General features: G+C 31.9%; 1 pseudogene; it reads right to left on the minus strand.

The window, feature by feature from the left end:
• Nucleotides 1-9,416: 9,416 nt before the first annotated feature.
• Nucleotides 9,417-9,976, minus strand: LOC129066897 (protein SET-like; annotated as a pseudogene).
• Between the last annotated feature and the right edge of the window lie 394 nt (nucleotides 9,977-10,370).

Here is a 10,370-nt window from a genome sequence, read left to right on the forward strand (position 1 = left end):
GACACTTTGTGTACTTAATGAGAGGAAAGAAGAAAAGTGAGGTAGCTCCTATTTATGATTTTTCACTTTCTCTAATACTTATGAGGCAAATTCATCTCTGATTATGAGCAGCGCCCTGATTTCATAGGGGACTTGAGAGAAGAAAATTTGAAATAACTTCTGGGGAGGATGAAAGAAAGCTAAGGGGCTGTAAAAGATTCTGAGTCTCCCAATTCAAAATAGAGCACTAACTAATAAATTTATTTAAAATTTGATTTGGTACCAAGCCAATTCAAACTTGTACTTTTATTTTATCTGTCCTGCTTTAAAAGAACAATTTGATAATACACATTATATTTATTAAACTTGAAACCAATAGTAGATGTTTATATGTTTCTTTGCCCTCTCATGTCATCTAGGAAAACCATTAATTCCAAGGATTGTAAACCACTAATTCCAAGGATTGTATGCAGATCTGTGTACCATCAGTAGAAAATGTGAATTAAAGCTGGTGGAAGCTACATAAACAGAAAAGGTGGAACTCCTATCACATCGATAAATTTGCCTAGCCCTTCAGTTTATTTTATAATATATATGACCGTTCATTAAGTAAGTGACATACTAATATTTTATGCTTTAGTGTATGTGTAGAAACAGATTTATTAGCATACTTAAGGATTTATTAATATAGATAAAAACATCCTGTTAACACAAATATGTAAGAATAAGCCAACATGGAATTTTGAGAGGATCCTTATTGGTTTCTTGATACACAGGTTTAGGATTATATTTAACTTCCATCACCCAGATCCACATCATAAATAAATGTCTAATTAGCTGTATGTCTGGAAAATATAAAAAGGTCTCCATCCATAAGGGGATATAACAGAGCTCAGTATAAAAAAAGAAATGAACATTTACAATGAAAGGGATAACTAACATGCATATAATGATAAACAATAAATTATTCAAAATTAAGCCCATGTTATTCTTGATAGAGCTACTAGTTCATTGGTTAAAAGTAATGATAATTGTAATAAAGACACAATGAAGTTGATTAGTAATTAAAATGAGGAACTAAAATTGTGTTGTATTAGCATTGCAGATGCTGCAGAAAAAAAATACCAAAATCTTCATTTTCTAAAGGTAGGTCTTATTCATATTCATATCCCCAAATTTCTCCCCAAAGCTGCTCCTTGCCTGAGTAATGAGGCCATACAGCTCAAAGGCACAGGTCGCTCAGCAATCAACCGTGTTTGGAACCCCACTCTACCAGTCTCTCGCTCTGTGACCTCTGGAAACTTACTTTTTCTCCATCTCCCAGAGTTTCCTTATCTGAAAAATGGAAATATTGTTACCTGGTAGCATTGTTGTGAGTATTAAATAAGGTAACACAAAAAAATACTTAGAGCAGAGCCTGGAACAAATTAAGATTTAAGTAAATATTTAAAATATTTTTATTATATTGCCTGTCTCAGCTAATAGTATCATGTGAAGGGAGTTGCACAAACCAGAAATCTGACAGTCAGTTTTAAATCCCACCCTCTCATCACATATGTCTTACATTATTTGTGAACATATCCCTCAATCTACTCGTCAATGTTCCATCTTTAGATTGTTTTCAGTCTCTAACCTTGACAACTTGACTGAGTCTCTGACTCTAATCCCACTTACCTTCACTCAGATCTGTTTCTGTATCTCATTAAATATCTTCTCCTTTTCTCTCTTCCCAAACCCCCCACATTTAAACCTAATCATGTTACTTCTTTTCTTGAAAGGCTAAAAGTTTCCAAGATGAAGCCTAATTTGTCATCCTTTTGCATCAATTATATTATGAAAATATATAATTTTCACTGTTCCCTGAACCTGCTCTGCTATTTCACACCTCACTGCTTTTCACTTTTCCCTCCATCTTCCACTTGGGGTTCCTTTTTCTTTCTTATCTACTTAATTATGATCTCCTTCCTTTCCCACTGTGCAAAGGTCACTTCTTGGATATTTTTTTGCACAATCTCTCTTTAATAACAACAAGAGTAACAATATAATATAAATTATATTATATTATTATATTTATATTATAAATATAAATATACAAGAGTAACAATATAAAGAGTAGCTAATATAAATGTATAATTATGGGTTATTCTCTATTACAGAGACAGGTGTTACCATATTTACTCCTCAAAACAATCCCACTACGTAGGTGCTGTTGTGAATCTCATTTAACAATGAGAAAACTGTGCAGAAGAGTTAGATACTTGTCCAAGGCCACTTGGCTGGTGACATGTGGAGTGCACTTTAAATTCATACAGAATTATTTGAGAGCCAAAGCTACTAAGAATACTACTGCCTCACAAACATAGTACCCAAACACACCATATTTTGCCATGTGTAATGCACACCCACTTTTTTTTGGCTCAGACTTTCAGGAAAAAGTCTTTTTGTTTTAATTTTTCAATTCAATTTGTGTTTATTTATACTTAGATACTTTTTTTGTATTAGAAAGGAATTTTAGCATTTATTTTTGAACATATTATCGTACAAGAAATTTTATATAACAAATAATTACAAGACACAAGAACAGATAAATACAAGGTACAAGAAATATATAAAAGAAATAAAAACATTTATATAGATGATGAAATTAGTACTGCCCATGTATAATGCACACCTTTATATTTCCCTCAAAAATTTGGGCAAAGAAGTGTGCATAATGCATGGAAAAATATGGTAGCGTATTGTATTACTAAGAACCTACATATGTCTCTTCCAAGATATAGTGACTTCTTGATATTGGCATCTACAGTGTCTAATTCAGTATGAGTAGCACATAACGCACAATGATCAATAAAAGAACAAGTGAATCCATGAATAAATAAGAACAAATGAAATGAATAGCTAGTTTTCAATGGATTGCCTTTCTTACATTGTGGATATATATTATATAAATAGTACTATTTTATTAACAGCTGTATTGAGGTATAATTGTTATTTAAAAACTGCCCATATTTAATGCATACAATTTGATGAGTTTGAATATATGCATACACCTGTAAAATTATCACTGCAATCAAGCTAATAATTTCAACCTCACAGGAGGAAAAGTATAAGGAAAATAAAATAAAAATTAAAGTTGCTGTTATAACTGAATTAATATTTATCCCAATCTATAAAATAACAAGTAAATCAGATCATAAAAGAACTTGTTTTGATTTACGAGTTTTTCAAGTCCTGAAAGCACTATCCTTGGTGTTTGTGCAGACTTCTAAGATAGACTTTCATTAAATTGGGACTTTAGAATCCCAAAAGTCTAATCTCTTTTTCCAAGGTTGTTATATATAGCCCCTGTAATTAAAAAATCAGTGTCAGTAAAACTGGTTTCATATCCTAAAGTCAAGAATATGCTCATAAAAAATGTCTATCTATCATCTAGCTATCTGTGTATCATCTATCTTCTATCTGTATTTTTGTTCTATCAGTAGAGTATTGCTTTAGCAAAATTTCCAAATCATGGAGACAGCTCACAGTGGCCCCATACAACTGAGATACATGATTTGGTTCCCGCCTAGATTTCTGGAATATATATCTCCAAGGTCAGTGAAACTAGCCACTTTAGTCATTCTCCAAAATGTTAGATTCAGAGTTGCAATATGTATCTTTCTGTATTGAACCTCTGAGTTTCTAAGGGTTTCCAAAATTATGTTTATATATGTTGTTGCTTTTTTCAATAACTACATGAAATTGAAATCGCACCATGAGTTTTTATTAGCTTTTATTTACTTTTTCATGTGTGTTGTTATTTATTTTCTAGCCTTATTTCTAGAAAGAAAAGATAAAATTCTTCTATAGGTTTTGTATTTTAGCTTGAACTTAGGTACATTTGTGTTTAGCTTCCTAATTTTCAAATGTATATGTGTTTTTATTTACCCATTTGTTAATTACTTCTAATTTAATTGTATTTTATCAAAAATATATTCTGTGTTAATATTAATTTTTAATAAAATTTTGATATGAAAAATTTCATGAAATAATTTTCACTAAAACTGCAATTCTAGGAATGCCCTAAGAAAATAACAGAACTTGCACAATGATTTAGCTGCAATGACTTTCTATACATTGTTATTTATAAACACAAATATTTTGAGGAAATACATTGTTTCATAAGTTATGAGAAAAAGCACAAAATAGATCATTCTGTACTTCTTAAAACTCATGGTTCAGACAAATTTAATGATATGGGAAGATGTTTTTAGATTAAATAAAAATAAGACATTATAAACAGTAAATGTAGTAATATGTTCTAGTTGTGAAAACACATATCTGGAGATAAAACTTTGAAATATTGTTGTATGATAAGATAGAAATTATTTTTATTTATTATTCTTATCATATTTCTAAAGCTTCTATATCTCTTAACTTTTATGATAGTTTTAAAGATTTATATTAATATAAACTATACATGGAATGGAAAGCTTAAAATAATGTTTGATTTGGTTTACCTTGCATGGTTAGGACAAAGTTAATACAACAAGAACTTGTATTTGCCCTAAGGAGGGACAGTTAAAAGTTTTGATTCAAAATACATCACAGTTTCTCATATGAAACACATATTTATAGGTAAAATTTCTACTGCTACTGAAAATTCTTTCAAATGGTCATGTATACCAAGCCTAGACTAGCCAAATTGACTCAGAGCTTTGGGAGTCTACTTATGGTTTCATGCTGGAGTCCAAGAACACCTGATTTTTCTCTCATATGCACCATAAAAATACCTCTGTAAACAAACAGGGAAAGCAAAATATTGAGGCTCAATTATAATTTCCTTTTATCAAACTTCTTAAAATTAATTCTATGACTACAAATATCATCAAGTATTTATCTGTATTTAGAGAGGCCCTGAATAAGCATGTATTATTTAATATTACTTTGGTAAAATATCAATATAATAAGCAAAGAAATGAGAAAAATATAAATATTATGAAAAAAGATAAATATCATTGCAGATGTAGGTGCCTATCTCAAAAGCATATAAAAGTAAACTGAAAAACTCTTGGAACTTACAACAGAGTTCAGTAGATGGCTAGCTACATATATGGTAAAAATAACTGTTAAAGTAATTAGTAAGAAACAAACATAACATTAAAACCAGTTATCCAGAACTCTCACTGAGCCTGTGAGCTATCTGATATTTTAAAATCAATTGATTTTCACTTAAAATAAGATTTTACTCCATCATTGACAACTAAAATCTTTGAAAAATTTAAGGGAGCAATATTACATAGATAGATCTAAAAGGATGTTAATATAAATATACAAATATTAACAGCATGTGTATTCTGGATCATGACATTTGGGGTGATTTTCACCTCATTAAAACTATTAGTTCACCCAGAGATTTTCTCTAGTATGGCAATAATTAAATTGGAAATAGTACCTAAAGTAGCAATAGAATAATCTCTGTGGCAAATAGCTAGCTGTCTACCAATGAACACATATGCTATGTGTGTGTATATATATATTTATTTATATTAATTATATAAACATATTTATACATATAAATATATGTTGCTTTTTCTGGGGACACAGCTAGAGTTCAGCTCCGAGCCTCCCTTGCAATTGGATGTGGATACATGACTGTTTTAAAAAATGATCTATCAGGAGAAGTGATGTGCATCACTTCCAAGATTGGCCCATATAAACCTCTTGTGATCAATCCTCCACATTTTTCACTCTCATTTCTTGTTGATGGTCATGCCCCTGGTGACCTTGGTATCTACATTATAAGATGGCAGAATAGCCATCAGTCTTCTCTGGATGTCTGCATAGAGAAAGGTCTGCTATCAACCTGAATCACAGCCTAGTTCTATTAGATGAGAAAAAAGAAACTTTTTTTTAAAGGGACTGAAATTTTGGTGTCTGTTAGGTTAGCCTACTCAGTACTTACACTATGTCCACCTCTCTCGTCATCAACCTTTCCCTCTAACTGTCATCTCTTCAAATTAGGATTACTTATAATGCTTCTCTAGGCTTTTATTTTCTTTTCCAAAAACTTTGTACCTTAAATACCTGGATACATATTTCTAAAAAGCCTTACCTATCATGTAAATAAAAGATATTTTTCCAAGTTAATAGAGTGATGTTTGCACTTTCAGCTTCAAAACTAATAAATTATTTTTATAGTCTTATTTTTGTGTGGACATTCCTATTATTTAATGAAAGAGTACTGAATGCCTGTTTTTATATTGACATATTTTACTAAAACGCTGATTTGGAATTATTTATCCATTTTTTTCTATTAGTATTTTTAAATTTTTCAGTAACAAATGTGAATTACTTAGTAGTTTTTGTTGAAAAGGGGGGAAAGTTTGTTATACTAGGTATTTATCCAACTGTGCACTCACAATTCTTAATTCATTTAAACTCAAGTTCAGATAGAGACAAACATTTCTGTCATTCCCAATCTGGATTTAATTTCTCCAGAAAAATCATGTACACAAGACTGTCACAGTCACAAACATCAAAGAGACAACAGGTATTCAGAAGATGCTCTCCCTTTCTAATTTCCACCTTCAGTGCTCTAACATCTTCCAGACTGAGAACTGAAAAGCTGTTCACTACTTCAAAACCTTCTGAACACTGAACACTGAAGCAACCTTCCTGCCAAACTTCTAACTCTGATTTTCAAAAATCCCTGGATCATTCATGGTTTGTCCAACTGTTCTGTCACCTGCTCTGTGAATATTCCATGATTCCTCACACAGATAGAGTCAATACCTCCATTTATACCATTTTATTTAACAATTCTTTATGGTGCTTTCCAGACCAAGTTTTATCACAGATATCTTAATCTCTTCTGTGCTCCTTAAACTTCAAGCTCCTTGAGATCAGGGACTGTCTCATGTGTCTTTATATTTTACATAGTCTTTAGCACAATAAAATACTTATAAATAACTTCATTAAATTAAATTTTAGTGAATTTAAAATTTTAATTTAAATTTTAAATTAAATTTTAATGAATTTAAAATTTAATTTAATGAAATGAGCAAATATCCAACTTTAGTCAATGTTTCCACTTCTAACCTGCCACTGAAATCCCGTTTTCTTCATAATTCCAGGTAACAGAATCACTTCCTTCCAAGAATAAGATACGGATACTAGTAGAAAGATTACTGAGTCTTAGAAGAAATAAATGGAAAGAAAGTTGTTTCTGAAATCACTAATAGGAATACAATTAGAAAAAAAGAAATTTGAACAGCAGTTTTGGTGACACAAAATCAGAAGTTTTTAGATTTAGCTACATATTGATTAGTAGGATTACTAGGGGGCCTACCTAGTTTTTCAAACATTATGTTATTGGAAAATATATTCCAACCTCCAACCACCTGTCCAGAACTGTATTTTTTTGAATAAAATACATTGTTGGTAACAAACTTGAAATAATAAAAAACAACTGATGCTGTCAACAGCACAACCCACTATCAATCTTAGAAGTGTATTCTTTTAGTTCTCAGTTTAGTTGATACACTGAGCTATCTACAATGATGGATCTTTTTCAAATTTTATGATCCATCTTGAGTAGAAGGTTTTGTAGTGCTGTCAGGTATAAGAGTTATATATACTCCACAAATATTTGTCATATCATGGAAAGCTTCAACTTAGGGAGGAGGTATACAACTTTCCTTGTTCTATGTTATCTCACTGAGTTGCAAGAGCAACTGTACCTGAAAAGGCAGAGCAACAGGAAAATCTAGAAATGGTATTTCAAAATCAGCACTTTCTTAGTCCGTAATTTCTACCATACGCTTTAAAAAGTATAGAAAATGCTTTCAATACATTTTTAATATTTCTCACTAACTTCTACTCTAACAGAAGAATTTCTTTATTGTACAAATCCAGGATGATTTTGTTTTCAAAAATTGCAATTAATTGTGTTACATACTATATATAGTAAAATATTAGTCATCCATAAAAAGGAATGAAGCTCTGACATATAATACAACATGGATGAAACTTGAAAACATTACGCTGAATGAAATAGACCAGAGAAAAAAGGGACGAATATTGTGTGATTCCACTTACATGAAGTGTCTAGGACAAGTAACTTTATAGAAATAGAAAATAGGTTAGAAGTGACCAGACGCTGTGAAGTGGAAAAAATGGAGGGTTACCATAGTTACTGTTTAATGATTATAGAGTTTCTATTTGAGTTGATGAAAAATTTGACAATAGACAGTGATGATGGTTGTACAATACTATGGATGTGATTAATATCACTGAATTGTATACTTAAAATGATTAAAGTAGAAAATTTTAGGTTATATGTTTTATCACACAAAAAAATTGCAATTCATGGGCAGTGACATGACCAAAAGAAAGCATAGCATTGAATTTTATGCCAGTGTCAATCCTGATATTTTTAACTTAGATTAATTTTTCATTACTGTTCAAGAATTAAGACTATATCAAGTAGCCATATCATTAACATGTCTAGTTATTCTGGAAAAAAACGCTGTACAACTTGTGGAAATAAATGTCTTTGGAATCTGCACTATAATTTTAAAAGTCCTATCTATCTATCTATTAATCTATCTATCTATCTATCTATCTCTTTCATATTGAAATTAAGCCAACTAAGACACTAATCACTTCAGAAAAAAAGGTATTAATAATGTAAGGATAAAAAAACACTAAGAAAATTCAGGTGTTTGGAGAAGTTGAGAAACATATGTATACATGTGCTAATACATGCTTATTTCAAAATGTGGAATCAATAGATATCATGTTAAGTAGGTCGATAAAATAAAATGACTTCCTTTTTCTTTAGTGGAAAGGACTGCAAAGGTGTTAGTCACCCACAAGGCTTCCAGATGTTATTATTGCTGTGTTGACAACTCTTCTGAACAGCATTCCAAGTCTTTGGATGAAATCTTCTCTTGAACACCTGGCAGTTAATCTGACTACTTTTCCACCCCTCAGTAAATATTTGTAAGGCTTTTTTCACACCAGTCCTATAAGAAGTTAGAATGAGAGGGTTGAGAGAGCCTCTTCCCTGGAGCAAAGCGTCCTTTGCAATTTCCCATTGTAGTTTCACTATGCACGCACGCATTTCCAAGGAAAGGTCAGAGTGTGAGGAAACAGCATGGGAACAGGTTTTTCATTTTCTTTTCCCCCACAGAGCATGGTGGTGATTGCTCCATAAAGTTTTTGTTGAGTCAGGGAAAGATACAAGTGAATTTGGAATAAAGAGGGACAAAGGTTTTTTCCCACTGTATTCTTCTGCTCATTATCTCCCCAAAATAAGGTGACAACCATGGTGTAAAGGTGAGAAGAGAAACCTCAAAAATGAGGCAACTGAACACAAGAGAGAAAAAAGCCTGCAACTAGCTCCCAGGGATGAAAGAAAATTAAAAGAAAGGTTAAAATCCATCAGTGTTCCATTAATTACCTTCTTCTTCATCTTCTCCTTCCTCCTCCTACTCATCATCTTCACTTTCTTCACCTTTATACTCATCCCCTTCTTCATCAATATCTTCCAACACTTATTCTTCCTCATCATCATTATTTATCATCCTCTTCTTCTCCTTCCCTTTTTCATTATCCAAGTCAGGAACGAAGTAGTACTCTAACGGATTTGGCCAAATAGCATCTTTGATGACATCTCCTAACTCATCTGCACCTGCATCAGAGTGGTCAGTTAACAAGGCAAAGAAGCTCCCTAGTTCCTCATCTGTAACCTTATTTAATATCTTCAAATTCTGTCACTTCCACTCTTTACAAATAATGCAGTGCCTCTTCATCCTTCTCTCTAACTGTTGCAGCTACTTGTGGATGGTTGACAAATGTTGCTGCCCCCAAATTTGGGATTTCCAAGATCAATTCTGATCTCTTCTGAAAAAATGGTTGACAAAGTTTGTTATATTCTTATTCTACTTTCAGAATATCCTCATTGGCTTGCTCGTTCATTAAGTCTGTCTATTTCATTTTGTACTTCATCATATGTTCAACTGGGCAGCTGGGTTTCTTTTACTGCAAGGAACAAAAGAACTCATACTTTCTGTACCTAGAGAAGCAGTGAAAAAGTCCTTTATAAAGCTGCCTTCTGAAAAATATTAAGAAACCACTGGCAAATTTGACCAGGTTAAAAGGTATTAAGTGGTTCACCATGTTTTCCTTGTCTAATTCCAACAGTTTTCTTTAAGCTATCTTTCCTTATTTCAAGCGTCTTTTTCTAGTCCATGCCTTCTGAAAAACAAAACAAAACTCAGCAAAAAGCAGAGAGAGTTTACTCTTTAGTTGAAATTGAACTCAAAGAAATGAAATACCAGTACTTGGGTATTTTCTGCCTTAAAATCACCCAAGCACCCTCAACTCTCCTTCTCAGAGGCATTTCT

Source organism: Pteronotus mesoamericanus, unplaced genomic scaffold, assembly GCF_021234165.1.
Source record: "Pteronotus mesoamericanus isolate MK-2021 breed Mesoamerican mustached bat unplaced genomic scaffold, CSHL_Meso_final contig_20, whole genome shotgun sequence".
Classification (NCBI taxonomy): Eukaryota; Metazoa; Chordata; class Mammalia; order Chiroptera; family Mormoopidae; genus Pteronotus; species Pteronotus mesoamericanus.